General features: G+C 40.2%; 1 protein-coding gene across 1 annotated transcript in view; it reads left to right on the forward strand.

Moving 5' to 3' along the window:
• The first annotated feature begins 3,542 nt into the window (after positions 1-3,542).
• LOC120961209 (uncharacterized) overlaps positions 3,543-17,640 on the forward strand; it is a 176,853-nt gene continuing 162,755 nt past the window's right edge. Inside the window, exons 1-2 of the mRNA XM_049608460.1 lie at positions 3,543-4,034; positions 4,110-4,591. The gene's annotated coding sequence lies outside the window, so the exon portion shown is untranslated. The remainder of the gene's footprint in view (positions 4,035-4,109; positions 4,592-17,640) is intronic.

The raw sequence follows: 17,640 nt of genomic DNA on the forward strand, positions 1-17,640 counted from the left end.
TTCGATAAAGTCAGCTAATTCTTTTTTTCGGCACAGTAACGCCTTACACAATTAGCAGTCGTTCTCGAAAGAAGTTCAGCAGCTCGGATTACATTTTGCCTGGACAAAATAAAATGTCCCTGGGTAAATTTGAAGAGTGGCGTCATTTCCACTTTAAATCTTTCCTGTACAATGGTTTTTAAAGCAGCGACGGAAATTATCTTGTCTTTATACTGGAATCCATAGTCCACAAGCCAGTTTCGCAACAGTTTTAGTAAATGAGGAGTGTCTGGGATTATACATTTTTTATATAGATTATACATGTATACACATTTTTTTTTGTTACTGGGTGCTCGAAATTGTGTGGACCAATTACTTCATCGAAACTGGATCGTATTCGATAATATATTCAATTTTCACTTCATCAAAGCTAAAAATGCATTCGGTGTCTTTGCTTTCCAATCCTTTTGCAAAATTTCCCATGAAAGTAATAACATCTTCTAAAATGCCCTCCTTCAAATTGATTGTCTTTGTAAAATTTTGCAACGTCGTTGGACATGGTACCGGAAAATTCATATCATTCCGCATGTACTCATATCCTCTTTTCCCAAAATATCGAAGGGTAACAGCACGGCTCATTTCTTCTGTTGTCCACTTAACCCGTTGCTTTTCTTTCAATATCAAATCAATTTGATTTGAAGAAAGCGTGTCTTTGAACATATTCTTTATTCTTGGGATTAGTTCGTTAGGTTGCATGCAACTTTTTTTCAAAGCGTCTAGTTGTTTTTGTATCTTTTGGTTTTGACGTTTTTGTTGGAACATTTATAAGGTTCCACGGCACTGTCAGCGTTATGAGGGACAAAAACATATAAATAGGTGAAAGGTGTCAACTTTCGGCCTTTCTCGAACACGATTTCGACCAGCGTAGAATAAAAAATTAATTTTTTGCTACTCGTCCACCTGCCTAAAAAATTTGGTTATTAATTTCATGTTAGAATTTCTAATAGTGGGGGCCTTCACGATTCTAGTTAGTTTTTTGTATGGAGTTTGGAGGCTGAAATCATGTAAACAATCCATACAAAACCACACATAAAACTAGCCTGCAATTTTCAGTCTAGAAAATTTTAGCCCAAAAGCTAGAATTAGATTCGAGTACCTGCTCGAAAACACGGTGTTGTTTACATTTATCCCAAGGTGCATTAAAGAGATCAGGTGGTGGAATCTGGAATCAAAGTGTATGAAGTCCAGGTGGTCTCATAGCATTTTTTCATAACCAATTTTGAACATCACTTTTTGACAGAACGAGTGAAAACTTTTGCTCCAACGAGCTTTCTGAAGGCTTGACTAATACTCAAAATTCTATTACAATCTTCATTCAGAAGCAAAAGCGATAAAAATCAGCCTTCTAAATTCATACACCTTGGGATAAGCCCACCTGTATATTATACTCAATTAGATAGCAGCTCGAAAACTGCTATACAATGCAAACAGCTAACAGGCTGAAATTTCAGCCTACGAATTTCAAACGGAAAGGGCCCCAGTTTTAGTTTAGAGTTTTCTGACGCTACTTTATTGAGAGTGCTTTTGAGTCTATTGTTAGCTTCTCGTATCATGTTTATAGTCTTAGTACATTTAGCAGATTGTGTGCATTCGGTAATATTGAGTGCATTCCTATTGGTCAATGGTTGAAGTACTTAAGGAGCAGCATCCTCATCTCCTCTGGCTAATTCATAAATATTTGCTTCGTGATCCAACTGAACGATCGGGTTTGGCAAATAACTATGTACTGTTGGAATGGCTGTAAGTAAAACAAATGTGAAACAATATTTATACAGAGGAGAAAACGAATATACTTACCATTTGGGAAAAGCTTTCTTCCGGACAAATTATCAGAAAATAATACGTTCCGTGACATTTTTTTCTCGAAAATGTATTGAGCAACTCACGTCATTATTAAGAAACTTAATTAAGAATCTGTCATTACTATTTGTCGAAGTGTATTAAAATTTCCAGAGAAGAACAATCATTTTGATGGTTTTTATGGACCTTTCATTCACTTTCAACCTCTGTAACAATGTGTATGAAGACCACGTGGTCTCAAAGACTTTGAAATTTGAACGTCACTTTTTGACAGCATGGGTGAAAACTTTTCCCCAAACAAGCTACCTGGTGACTTGACGAATACACAAACAATCTTAGAATCTTCGTTATTTGCACTGAGATACCTTAAAAAATACACCAAATATTTTTTATTGTAAGCTAAACCAAGTCTGAACTAATTAAAATCTATTTTTAGATCAAAATAATGCCGTCGATGAGGACACCAATGTGCACAACGTATGTGTTGCTAAGAACAAAGCCAACCGTTCCTATGGAAATTCATTTCACCCATTTTGTCAAAAGGGTTTTTTTTTGGTTCCGAAATTAGTTGTCAATTTGTACGGGACGAGACCACCTGGTCTTCATACACTTACACTTTGGCTTTTTCTTTCTTCGCCGACGGCATTTCGTTTGTACTAATAAAAGGGAATTATTCTCTGATTATAGGTAAACCCCACAAATATTGGTTGAAACCATGGATTTTACCATCAAGAACGAACACCGAATATTAGTTGCAAACAAGGATTTTATCACCAACAAGGAACCATGAATATTCGGTGATAACAAAGATTTTACGTGTAGTCAGTGTATAATTACATTTTATTAGAATTTTACAAACGAATTATCATCGACGAAGAAGGAAGCAGTTTGCAAACGTAAACAAACAGTTTACTATGCCTTACCTTTCAGAAATCCAATGGTAGCGTACGATTCGATTGTAGTGGCACACGATTCGACCGTAGTGGAACGCGACCCTACAAGCAAAGAGCGGGTATTTTTTATCATGGTGTGCGTAAAAACCTAGAATCAAGCTGATGGAAGATTTCCTAGGCTTAAAAAAGGGGAGAAAATCGGTACCGCGGTTCTCTCCTGCTCCCATATGAAACATTCGGTGCGCTCTCTCGGTTTCCGAGGTTCTTTCTCGGTTTCCTAGAATACTTTTTAAAGAACCTCGGAAACCGAGAGAGCGCACCGTGTGTTTCATATGGGAGCGGGAGAGAACCGTGGTACCGATTTTACCCGCTCTTTGCTTGTAGGGGATTCAACCATGGTTGCACGCATTCGATCATAGTGGCATGCGATCCCCCAGGACAATCGCATGGCAATCGGATTGAACGCGCAACATTTTCCATACAATCCGCAGTGTTGCGTTTTCTTCGCGCCAACTTTGCCTGTATTTTCAATGAGCCAAGCGATTTTACCCCCTCCTACACGCGATGTATCCTAAAGCACGCTTGTCGCGGCAACGTTCACCACATACACACACATCTCCACACTCAGGGTACGACATCTTCCCTGTTGCTGTTCTGGACTCAGACAAATTTGTGTTTCTACACTTATTGTTCAAAAAAGTAGTAGCTCTTAGGATCTGAATTTACAAACAAATATCAAAATGTTATGTTCTGCTAATGATATTGCTCTAAATTTAAATGCACTACATCAAGTTTTTACATATCTTTCGTAAAAGTTCGCCAGAGTATAAAAACGTCGATACAATTTGTCATGAATAACTTAAAATTCAAGATTTTCGCGCATAAAATTATGACGCGCGCTGTGTGTGCGGCGGCGTAATTCGCTACTCGTATAGCCGTCTCGCTTCTTCTTGTGTGTGCTTTACCGTTGCTGACCGCTTCAAGAACATTGCTGCTCACACACACGTCAGTCTGTGGCAAACAATTGGAGGGGGAGGATGTGTCGGTTTGCTCCAGAAATCGTGTGTGATTTTGGTGTTCTGGATTTGGTTCCATCCCTGTTTGTTTTGGTGAATTTGAAAAGGTAAGACTCATAGACCGATGTAAAAGTGTGAGAGTAAAGTGATGTTGATGGTGACTGATGCTTTTATTTGTTTCTTTTCCTGCTTTCATCCACTGATGGTGTCGAGCATCGCCGAGGATGTGATCGAATGCGGAATATTCGAAACGAGGAGATTCATTCCGGATTTTGTTTGCAATAAGGTAAGTTATGAAAACACACAAAGCATACGGAAAAAGAGTGAGTAATCTTATTCTTAACTTTCATTTCTTCAACAGCGCTGAACTAATCCTCCAGCTTACAGGACGGCAAAGGTACACGCACAAACGTGCACACATCAGCCTTCTCGGAGAACGAGAACACGGGAGGGGGAGACCGGCAACGTATAGAACCTTTACGTCCAAGCTACACGTACCGGACGACATCGGACGATGCCATAAATCCGTTAATGCCAACTGTCAAATCCCATACAAAATCGGCCTGCTGTGATCCGACACGGCCCGGCCCGACGCGAATCTCTTGTCTGCGGTCCTACGTTTTATGGCATCGTCCGATGTCGTCCGGCACGTGTAGCTTGGCCGTTACGCTCCCTCGTGCGTTCGTGCGTGCGTGCGCGCGCGCGTCTATGTGTGTGTATGTGTGTGCATGCCTGCGTGCGTGGCTGTGTGTGTTTTTGACGCTTCGCATAACGAGATCCTACGGGATCACCTTGCGAAAAACACCAAGAGAGGGGGAAGGGTAGGTATGTGTGTATGTGTGTGTGTATGTGTGCTTGCATGCGTGCGTGGCTGTGTATGTGTGTGTATGTGTGCTTGCATGCGTGCATGGCTGTGTATGTGTGTGTATGTGTGCTTTTGCTGTTTGGCGATCTCCTACGGAATCACCTTGCGAAAACACGTGGGGGGGGGGAGGAGTGAGGTGTGTGTGTGCTTGCCTGCGTGCTTTGTGTGTGTGTTTTTGCGTTCACGTTCTACGGGATCACTTTGCGAAAAACACCAAGGGGAGGAGGAGGTGTGTGTGTGTGTGTGTGTGTGTGTGTGTGTGTGTGTGTGTATGTTTTTTTTTTCTTTGCCGATTCGCACTCTCTCGCGGATCTAGTTGTGTGCGTTAGTTTTTTTTTTTAGTTTCTTCGAAAAATATCTGGGGGAGGATGTGTGTATGAAAGAATCTACTTCAGAAAAGAAAGTGAAAAATAAAAAACGAATATGAAATATGTTAAACGAAGTTTTAAGTGTGTCTGAACTCATTGCAATCCGAAAGAAAGCGAGGGGGGCTCTTAAAATGTAGTACACATGTATGCAACATGTATCGTGTCGCCGCGACGGTGTATCTCGCTCAATCCGTTAAGCCTGACAAGTGCTTCTATCGGATCGTCTAATCGGGCGCCATTTAATCAATCCGTTAGCGAAAAGTCGCATGGATTTTGGTACCGGGGATTCGAAGCAGGCGGTTTGCAATTCGATGCAAACGGCACGAGATTCGAACGTAGATGGAATCCGCTGCGCAAATTCGAGCAGTTTCCTGCGCAGGAAATGTACAAAAGCCTGCGCTGCCCGCTGCGCAAATTCGAGCAGTTTCCAGCGCAGGAAATGTACCAAAATCTGCGCTGGCCAGCGCAGATTTTGGCTGGTCGCCCGCGCTGGACTTCAGCGATTCCTGCGCTGGGTCGAGCAAGTTTAGCGCCATCTGCTGGCGAAATGGACGAACTATTTATGGCGGCGGAGCAAAAAAAAAACGGCCAAAAAATTTAAAAATATTGGCGCCCATTTTTTCGTCCGCTTCTTCTCCCTCCCTCACCATGCCCTGCCTTATTGCGCTTCTGCCCGTGCCTTCCGCCGCCAGCTGATTGGCTGTTGCGGTGTATGCGTTGATACTCATATGTGCATTGCGGTTGTGTATTGTTATTGGTGGGTGTTAGCATTTATTAATTAGTGTGTGACCTTGAGACGCTGTAGGAGAAGCTGGATTGGGATTCAAAGTGTTATCGGTGTATTGATGGTTTATTTTATTTCGTGCCGCTGCTGATGAGACCATTCGATGCCCCTGCCAGTTGAGGGTGAAGAAGCCTATTTAAAACAAGCGTAGGAGAACGTCTAACACTAATCTAATATTTTTTAATTTGAACATGTTTGACGCTTCAACGACCTTCTAAGCATCATGTAGCAATGTATAGTGGCAATAAAATATTTTTTTAATGTGCCGAAATCTGTCTCGAGTTTTCGGGTCTCGACACACACGCACACACACAGCGCGGGGAAAGTGGCCGTTCACTCTATCATGTCGCGATCCCCCACCCCGCCCGGCGCTTTGAATGAGGATGCGCTACAAGATAGCTGAACCAGCAGTTCTACAGATAAGGTAGCCGTAATCGAACATGCGGTAGGAGGGGGGGGGGGGTCTGGTGGGGGAGTGCGTGCTTGCGTTCGCGTTTTCGTGGGTGCGTGCTTGCGTGCGCGCTTTCGTGGGTGCATACTCGCGTGCGCGCGTACGTGCATGTGTGCGTGGGTATGTGTGTGTATGCGTGCGTGCGTGCTTGCGAGCGCGCGCGTGTGTGTGTGTGCGGAAAACCTAAAACTGTTTGATTCTGTTGCGTACATTTTCATTCGCTGTGGCTACCTGAGAGACAACACAACCATTGGATTGTTACCACCATCATTGCAATCGGTTCTGTTGTTGGGGGTGTTAACATATCACACGATCGAAGCAAACGTGCGTGTGATATGTAGAACATTTCTTTCCCATTCCACTAGCTGGCGCAAGTGGAAACAAAAGTTGAATTGAATCCATACAAAGGGGGATTCTGGATTTGTTTATTACGGTGCGCGTATGGTGCTGCACCTGCCCGTCCAGAATCTGGCGGCTTGTTGGCTTGGAGGCGTTATCATGACGCCGATTGACCGGCAATGCTTTGGAATGGGTTTGGATCGGTAGGTTCATGTTTTGGTCGATTGCATTCCGTTGATATGTCGCGCCACAGCGGGACACCCGACAGCAACAAAGTCATGACAAACTCTTCCCCGGGTGTGGACTGTTATGCTAAGTTCTTATTATTATTATTATTATTATTATTATTATTATTATTTTCATTATGGCCTACGCGACCGTGCAGGCCTTTTCAGGACTTGAGTACCACGTAGCCGGATAGTCAGCCCTTGCTACGGCGGACGGTTCATACGCGGTTAGAGCCCACGACGGGCATGCAGATGTGCGGAATGATGGCGGTGCCGCGGGCCCGCTCCTATCCAGTGTGCAACTTGCATACTGCCACACTGTCTCCTGCCCGGTGCATACGCAGCAGGCAGGGGGAAGGATGCACCTCCACAACAAAAACACACCTTCATGAACCAGCGGCGGATCTAACGGTAGACGGACTAGGCGGTCGCCGAAGATCGCTAGTCTGTAGTATGCCGTATGTCTGTGGACATAGTATTAGCGACAAGGGCCGCCGGAAAGATGGTCGTTAGGGCCCCGTCGCTGGAGAACCTTCTGCACCCCCCCCCCCCCTCCCCCGCCGGCAACAAATTTAAGACATGTGACCGATGATCGTAGAAGTTCCATCGCCAATCCCCCCCCCCCCCTCGCCGGCAATTTAAGTATACTGTTCAATCTCATAACAGCTGTATGCCAGTACCCCCTCCTCCCGGTCATCAGCTATCATTTACAGGGGCCCCAACTCGTCTTTCCGCCTAGGGCGTCCCCGATTCCCCCACTCCGCCACTGAACATGAACACCTTCCTTCGATCGATCATAACATTCTGGAAGAAAACACATTTGGCGATAGTTTTGGCACATACACGCACACTCACACCCTTGCGCAGACGGCTCAGCATATCTGTGTAATCTACACCATACGAAAGCAAAAAAGCTTAGTGTAACAAAGTTATGCTTAATGCTTAACACGTTCAGTTCGATGGCAGGCCCCAGGGACTATCAGTAAACTTTCCAATATGCCGGTTTCACAATCAGCTTGCGTTCTAGATACCGGCGGAACAAAATGTTGATGAAAATCAGCGCCGGGCTGAATGTGTTAATGCGAATTAGGGTTCTGCGCGTTGCACAGCAAACCCTCTATCGTGCGCTAGCGATTCCGTAGTCATTTTTACATTGCAGCAATTGAACTTATTGCGCTTTTTTGGTTTGATTTGTGAAAATGCAACTTCATCGTCGCAATGTTTGTTAACGGCTTTTTTGAGCGCCACAGCAACTCATGACCATTGACCACACGCGAGAAAGAGATAGCGCTATGTTGGGAAAAAGCACGGACGACGGCTGACAGCGATTGGCCGTCTGACGCACCAACACATCCAAACCTTCGACAGCGCGCTCAGGCGAGGGGTATGAGGCGGCGCCAGGGACGGGTAGCTCGACGAGCTGCTTGACAAATTTGCCGTTGGAGAGAAAAAGAAGGCATGATAAAATACTCCGAACGCCATGATTTCTTCCGTCGCTTTGCACAGCGGGATAATATAGAGTTATGCGAGGGACATATTAAGTCTTATAAAAAAAAAAATATTTCTCCTAATCAACCTAACACATCTCCCAAGTGCCACAAATCCACTAAACGGCTTCTAAACGACTCAAGCACTCTACCTAAACGGAATATAGAAAGACTTCGTTTAGCAGACGGCAAACGACTCATGCATTCTAAAAATAGCAAAAATGCTGGTGGCGCCATCTGTTTGTGGGATACCCAACCAGTTGAGCTTCCTCGCTTGGAGGAGAGCTTTCTCATTTCCTCTGTACTGTTGTATGGTTTTGCATTGAAGTTATGCAACGCTAGAACTAGAACGGCGATACGATTGTTTAAATACTAAACTCCAATGTAAACCACCAGCACTGAAGCAAGTGAGATTTGAGTAATGGTCGTTGGTGTTGATACCCACGTATCTGACCACACGACCATTCATATAGATTTTTGCTCAGAAAGTTATAAGGTTATATAGGTCATGATAAGATGAAACTTGTCGAAACACATTGCAAGAAAAGGATAGCAATATAATGATGAGTTGTAATACGCCATCAATTGATCAAACCAATGAAGCTGTGGAGCTTTCATTTTTTTTTCTATGGATATTCAATTTTCCAGTCGTTTAAGCTTAATCCGTGGCGCTTGGGCTATCGCTGGTGAGTTACAATTCTGAACTGACTTAAACTCCCTATTCCTAATTAGCTCGAGCCTAAGTCTATTACGCCGATGCTTCACGATGTCATCTTTGGGCGGATGTTCCACGACGGTTGTCATCGGGCGGATGTTCCACTTCGGGTAGAAACTGGTGATCGCTGCTACATCGAGCATGGCACATCTTATGCTAGCTCAGCAAAAAATGTGTTCTGTGCTACGTGCTGTGCTGTGCTACGATGATCTTGTGGTGTGATTCTCGCGAGAGGAAGTAGATATCTGCTTTGTTTCCGTTTAGCTGGAACTACACCCTATGTGAGTAACATGAATATAGATTTTATCTATTCTAATGTTTCGCGCAGAAAACCTTCATACAATTTACAGGTTAATATAAATATGGGTGGTTTTACTGAAAGCAGTTCCTGTTATGTTTACTTCTTTCAATATCTTTGATTCTTGTTTGTTACAGTACTATTTGTTCTTTGAAATGTTTTTGTAAGGTGTTGCAAGGGTACGTACACTATATTAAAAAAATGAAGAGATACAAGAGTGGAGCTGAAAAGCGAAAGAAAATTTAAAAGGATCAAGAAGTAGCTGAGAGTTAGCGAAATGCACTTGACAAATTTTTAATTTTTGAATCGGGACCATCATTTTCTGGTGAATCGAGAACTTTACCTGAAAAACCCAACACATTTTCAAACGGTACAGATGATTGCAAAGATATCGATGAAAAACCATCGCAGCTACATGATTCTACAAAAATGACAATGAGAAAATGATTTCGCTAGTTGTTCCGTAATTGATTCAGCTATATGCGATGGAATAGTGAATAGTTAGATAAATAGTTAGACATAAATAAAAAAATAAATAGATCCGCCAACTTACTCAGTTACTGATATAGCTCTTTGGCCTTCCAATTTTGGTGATGAATTCATTGAGTACATCATTCAAAATAAACTCAAAAATTTTGGAGCTGTAAATCAATCAAAAATATTGAACCATGATAAGAATGGTACATGCAATAGAAGTTTAACATTCGATCATTTTCAAAGGAAAAACCCCAATCCAGTAAGAATTTGTCTGATTTATTCTGCAATTACTAACAGCGTGTATTGTTATCCCTGAAAACTTTGTTCGAAATCCGGTTCTACACTAATCGTTTAGTGGATTTGTGGCACTTGGGATATGATATAAATGCAATTAGCGAGTTCTAATTGTATCATATATATTGCTATTTTCAAAGCGGTTTAAATTAAAACAAACATCAGTGTTTTTTTATATAATCAGAAAGATAAGTATAAACTTAATAATGATTAAAATGTATTTTATTACATTGATGTACTACGATAACCTAACTAGTAAGCATGTTCATGCACGTGTGTAATTATTTGATAATTTTTTTTGTAATCCCAATATGAATGTTATAAAGAAAAACAGACAATTTACTCTGTTCCTTTTTCAATTCTTCAAGATAAGGTTTTTTTAGAGAAACATGTAAGTTTGTTTAAAAAATATATATAAATACATATATAAATACACATATATATATAAATATAAATATAGAAATAAATTAATAAATATATATATATATATATATATATATATATATATATATATATATATATATATATATATATATATATATATATATATATATATATATATATATATATATATATATATATATATATATATATATATATATATATATATATATATATAAAGCGGTAGTTCTAAGCGACTTAACAATTTTACAGTTGAAACTACCCTACAAACAACGAGCGGAATATTTGATCATAGTGTGTGTAAAAACCTAGAGTTAAGCGGAGAATCGGTGTGAAATACACGGAGGCGAGAGCGCGTTTGGATTTAATAATGGTAGGTATAATGATATAAAAATATTTATATCAACAACTTATATATAATATATTATATATATAATAATAAAATATACCATATGAATAAATGTGTATATATATATATATATATATATATATATATATATATATATATATATATATATATATATATATATATATATATATATATATATATATATATATATATATATATATCGTTGTTTGTTGGGTAGTTCTAAGCGACTTAACAATTTTACAGTTGATACTACCCTACAAACAACGAGCGGGATATTTTATCATGGTGTGTGTAAAAACCTAGAGTTAAGCGGAGAATCGGTGTAAAATACACAGAGGCGAGAGCATGTTTTGGTTTCGACACAGTTTTAGCACTAACACAGTTACACATGTGGAAATGTGTGCGTTCAGTTTCGGCCAGCTCGCTCAGTTTGATCTGCTCGCAGCGCTGTGCTGATGTCGGTGTCTCGCTTGCACTGCTGCACCGAAAGTTCCGCTGTGTGCTCTCGTTCTTGCTACCACATGAAATCGTCAGTACAGCTCAAGGATCGGCAGCGAGCGGCCGCACGTGCGTCAGCCTAAGTCCTGGACGATTGATGTTATGATTTTGTAAAGTGTTCAAGTGTTAAAGTGTTGTGCGAATTGAAATGAAGCTGCGCGAATGATTCGTAATGCATGTTATGTACATCGCGCAGCTTCATTTTGTACCTTTTTTACAGTAATCAACGTGTACAAAAGGATCTACGCAGATATTCGGCCACTTCAACGTTTGCATCGATGGAGCGATCGATTTTATTTTAGTTTGATATTGTGTATGTAAATGTGTGAAATCGTGTAAAGTTAAAATGTAAATGTTTCAATAAAGTGATGAAAAAAAATCTACGCTTGTTTGTTTTTTTGTTTAGCTTTAGATAACAAAAAAATGCGCAGCAAGTGTGAGCGATCGCTGAACGAAAGAAACGCACACAGCGCAACACGAAAGAAACAAACACAAGCACACGAAAGGATGCTCGCGCATGGGCGCGAGCATTGAGAGAGCGCACCGTGTATTTTATATGGGAGCGGGAGAGAACCGTGGTACCCGTTCCCGCCCCCTTTTTTAAGCCTTGGAAATCTTCCATCGGCTTGACTATAGGTTTTTACGCACACCATGATAAAAATTACCCGCTCTTTGTCCGTAGGGTAGGCTTTAGGGGCACGACGAAGGAAAACATTCTAACAGAAAAGGAAATTACATGACATACTTGTGTAACGGTACCCTACGGACAACGAGCGGGTAATTTTTATCATGGTGTGCGTAAAAACCTAGAGTTAAGCCGATGGAAGATTTCCTAGGCTTAAAAAAGGGGGCGGGAACGGGTACCACGGTTCTCTCCCGCTCCCATACAAAATACACGGTGCGCTCTCTCAATGCTCGCGCCCATGCGCGAGCATCCTTTCGTGTGCATGTGTTTGTTTCTTTCGTGTTGCGCTGTGTGCGTTTCTTTCGTTCAGCGATCGCTCACACTCGCTGCGTATTTTTTTGTTATCTAAAGCTAAACAAAAACACAAACACGCGTAGATTTTTTTTCATCACTTTATTGAAACATTTACATTTTAACTTTACACGATTTCACACATTTACGTAAGTTGATACACAATATATGACTAAAATAAAATTGATCGCTCCATCGATGCAAACGTTGAAATGGCCGAATATCTGTGTAGATCCTTTTGTACACGTTGATTACTGTAAAAAGGTACGAAATGAAGCTGCGCGATGTACATAACATGCATTACGAATCATTCGCGCAGCTTCATTTGAATTCGCACAACACTTGAACACTTGAACACTTTACAAAATCATAACATCAATCGTCCAGGACTTAGGCTGACGCACGTGCGGCCGCTCGCTGCCGATCCTTGAGCTGTACTGACGATTTCGTGTGGTAGCAAGAACGAGAGCACACAGAGGAACTTTCGGTGCAGCAGTGCAAGCGAGACACCGACATCAGCACAGCGCTGCGAGCAGATCAAACTGAGCGCACTGGCGGAAAGTAAACGCACACATGTCCACATGTGTAACTGTGTTAGTGCCAAAACTGTGTCGAAACCAAAACGCGCTCTCGCCTCCGTGTATTTCACACCGATTCTCCGCTTAACTCTAGGTTTTTACACACACCATGATAAAATATCCCGCTCGTTGTTTGTAGGGTACTTTATTCGCTTGCATACGTCCGTCCTCACTCACTGCCCTACAAACAACGAGCGGGATATTTTATCATGGTGTGTGTAAAAACCTAGAGTTAAGCGGAGAATCGGTATAAAATACACGGAGGCGAGAGCGCGTTTTGGTTTCGACACAGTTTTGGCACTAACACAGTTACACATGTGGAAATGTGTGTGTTCATTTTCGGCCAGCTCGCTCAGTTTGATCTGCTCGCAGCGCTGTGCTGATGTCGGTGTCTCGCTTGCACTGCTGTACCGAAAGTTCTGTGTGCTCTCGTTCTTGCTACCACACGAAATCGTCAGTACAGCTCAAGGATCGACAGCGAGCGGCCGCACGTGCGTCAGCCTAAGTCCTGGACGATTGATGTTATGATTTTGTAAAGTGTTCAAGTGTTCAAGTGTTGTGCGAATTCAAATGAAGCTGCGCGAATGATTCGTAATGCATGTTATGTACATCGCGCAGCTTCATTTCGTACCTTTTTACAGTAATCAACGTGTACAAAAGGATCTACACAGATATTCGACCATTTCAACGTTTGCATCGATGGAGCGATCAATTTTATTTTAGTCAAATATTGTGTATCAACTTACGTAAATGTGTGAAATCGTGTAAAGTTAAAATATAAATGTTTCAATAAAGTGATGAAAAAAAGATCTACGCGTGTTTGTTTTTTTGTTTAGCTTTACATAACAAAAAAATACGCAGCAAGTGTGAGCGATCGCTGAACGAAAGAAACGCACACAGCGCAACACGAAAGAAACAAACACAAGCACACGAAAGGATGCTCGCGCATGGGCGCGAGCATTGAGAGAGCGCACCGGGTATTTTATATGGGAGCGGGAGAGAACCGCGGTACCCGTTCCCGCCCCCTTTTTTAAGCCTAGGAAATCTTCCATCGGCTTAACTCTAGGTTTTTACGCACACCATGATAAAAATTACCCGCTCGTTGTCCGTAGGGTGTCGCTCATCTAATGCCTATCTCTCTCTCTTTTGATAATGATCGCTCTCATCCTTATCTGCCTGCATCTTATCGTTTGCGCTTATCGTTTTGCACTTAAGGCGAGTTTACACTTGGAATAATTAAGTGAGTACGATGAATTCCTAAAACATGATATAGAAAAGTTTGGTAGCCAAGGAAGTGGAAATGTTAATTATCTCTCACATCAAATTTGGGATGAATTCCTGGAAATACTTGGAAATGTTTGTTAGGACTGAAATAGTTAAAGAGATCTATTTTGCTATGTATTTCAGCATTTTTCTGGATTCCACTCCTGACGTATCTCACATCGATCAAATAACCTTCGTCGTAAGATATGTCTTAGGTTCAGGAAACATTAAAGAACGTTTCATATGATTTATACCAACTCACAAGCTTGATTTATCACATTTGGATCAAGAGGTCATACAATTTTTAAACAACTTAAATCCTCATGTTTAAAATTTTCGGTGCCAATCTTACGACAATGCCTCAAATATGGCTGGAAGGTATACAGGCTTACGAGCGCGAATAAAACAACACTGCTCTAGTGTAGTTTTCGTACCATGTGCAAACCATTCTTTGAATCTGGTCGGTAATTTCGCTGCTGAAAATTGTAGTGCTACAGTGCTGTTTTTTTGTTATTTGTGATAACTTCATACAGCAAATAACGCAAGAGCAAGCAAGAGCTAAAAAGTATGAAGAGATTTTGGAACAATTCAAAAAAATTTATTATTGGAACATGACACAAATAGAAAAAAAAGAATGTATCGAAAAAGTGAAACAACTATATTTGTCTGACATCGATACTTGCATCTTAGAAGAGGAATTGAATCTCTTCGTAATATTTTTAAAAGAAAATCGTAGCAGTGAGAAGGAAACAAAAGATGAACAACAAGATTCAAATGCTAATCTTGATATTGTGAATTTGTATCGTATATCCATCCAAGGAAATGTCCTGTACATTTCCCAATATAGAAACAATTTTGAAAATTTTGTTGACAGTTCCAATATCTAATACTTTAGGTGAAAGATCGTTTTCGGCTCTAAAACGTGTCAAACATTATTTGCGTAATTCAACAGGGGAAACAAAATTAAACAATTTGGCAATATTGTACATCGAGCGAGAATTTTTGGACAAAATCGATACATCCTCAATAATTGATTAATTTGCTAGAAGAAAGTCTAAAAAAATAATTATTAAGGTCATAAAAATATATCGATAATCATAATAAGCTATAAAGCCGCAATGAACTAAAAACGAACTAACGTTAATTACAAGGCTAGTGGAATCTACATAAACATTACAAAAAAAGTTGTCTGTAACGTTTTTTTAATGAAAATCAATGAAATTTATGTATACTTTAAGCAATAATATACAGTACAATCGCAACATAAACTGGAGCTAAATAATCTAATATTATAACCTTCATCAAATTGTTAGAAAAAAAATACACTATGATTATAATATTGGCATTTTATAGGGGCCCCGTTCATATTTCCGCTTAGGGCCCCGACAGGGGTAAATCTGCCACTAGCATGAACCACGGTCGAGCATAGTCCATTAGAAGTGTTTTGTAAACTTGTGGAGTTCAATAAAGATGGAGTCATTTTTTCACACCTTTGATGCAGTGGCGGATTTAACGGTGCGCGGACTGAGCAGCCGCGGAGGACTCTGTCAATGTAGGGGCCCCGTGTATGGTAATTCCAGCATATAGAACAGTGTGTACAGTAGTCTCTTCTGTGCTAGATAGGGGCCCCATGGATGAAGGGAGACATAAACTAAAGGGGCCCAGTAGAGGGATCCTGATCATCCCACCCCCCTCCACACCAGCAAACCATTAAAGTGTGTTTGATTCAAAACCTAATGCAACAACAAGCACCCTCCCCCGATCGAAAACCGGTGGGCTTCCACTCCTTTTAACGCTTAGGGCCCCCAACACCCTAAATCCGCCACTCCTTTGATGCACACCCTTCCCGACGTAGACGACATTTAAACAAAGGGTAAGTTTTGTTTGTAATAAATATAAATATAGTTCATTTAGTGCGCTTCTGATATTGTTCATTTCATTATTGTTATTAATTAATTCATAAAAAATAAGAAGGGCTTGGCCATAATTGATTAACAATAATTCGAAAATTCAATTTATTCATAACAATTAGAACGGCCTGGCCGTAGATACTTCAGAATTATTCCGAAATAAAACTATTTCAAAAATTAAAATATTTTATATAGCCTGGTTTTATGTAACCAGTTCATAATAACTCATAGCTAAAACTAATTAAGCAGTAAAAATAACTTATATAAAATGCAATAGTCTGGCCGATCTTCAGTAGCAAAAGATCACATTTCGTTGTTAGTAATTAATTTAAAATAATTCATATTTTCTCTTTTTTATTCTATTTCTTATTTACATTTTCATTACCAATTTTTACTTGCCGAGCTCGTTTTCTCGCGCTAGTTAATGTGGTCCTCCGCATGGTATTATGATATTTTTTAACAAAAAATTCTCCACTTCTTCATCTTCTATATTGCCAAGATCTTTGAAAAGTTTCAACACATTATAAAGTTCCTTTCAACTTATTGTCTTTTGCCTCTGCCGCTCCAAGAACACTTAGCGAATATTTAAAAAAAAAACAGCATCGATTTCGCGATGAAATGTGTAATTTGTTCGACTGTCAGCTGCTTTCAGTAAAATAAACATTTTCACATTTGCCTGGAGCTGTTGATCTACTCCTAAAAGAGAATCGAACCCTTCAAGAACCCTTCGAGTGGATTAAAAAAAACTTTGCCTCGGAGGGCCAATGGCCTCTGATGGAATCGAATGTTCAACAAACAGATACAACGAATTAAGGGTACGAAGTATTATGCGATTTTCCTCGTTTTGACTAGCAGGCGATGAACTGGAGCCAGGAGTGGTGCTGAAGACACGTCATTATCATCTGGGATATCTTCGATCTGCCAACTTTCTTCGATAAATGATGATAAATGATCAATATTGTTGTGGACAGACCTCGTCCTCTCCCCGCATTGCGTGTTATTGTGCGATATTATTCATATACGTATTTATTGCAACGAAACCAAAGATTGTAAAATATAGGGTAAATGTACTTATAGCGGTGGTAGTACCAATAGTGGTGGTATTGCACTAAAATGCGGTTCATACGGCAAATTACAAGTAATTAAGTTATTTAAGTTAGTGTGAAATGTTCTTTAGCCTTTTACAAAGGGTTTAAAAGTTAAATGGGGCTATTCCGTTACTTCGTGACCGAAAAATCCATTATTTTGTGAAATGAGTCAACATTTTTCCAAAATCCTTAGGATTTCATAACGAAACTCATTTTTCTGTTAACGTTCTAAATGACCACATAACCACACAATTACTAGTTTTTCATCATAACTGTTATGAAATGTTATTGTTTTAATAAAATTATTTGCCTTTTGACCATATTTATGCATTTTTGAGTGTTTTTTACTATAGTGCCATTATAGGTACACAAAACAGGCATGTTCCTATAGTGGTTATAGTTATAAAATCAATAAAAACAGGTCGTTTTAGATTTTTTCGAGGTGTTGGGAACTAAAACCAAAGCGGATGAAATCTCTTGCCAAAAACGATTTATTATCTTA

Source organism: Anopheles coluzzii, chromosome 3 (genome assembly GCF_943734685.1).
Source record: "Anopheles coluzzii chromosome 3, AcolN3, whole genome shotgun sequence".
Taxonomy (NCBI): Eukaryota; Metazoa; Arthropoda; class Insecta; order Diptera; family Culicidae; genus Anopheles; species Anopheles coluzzii.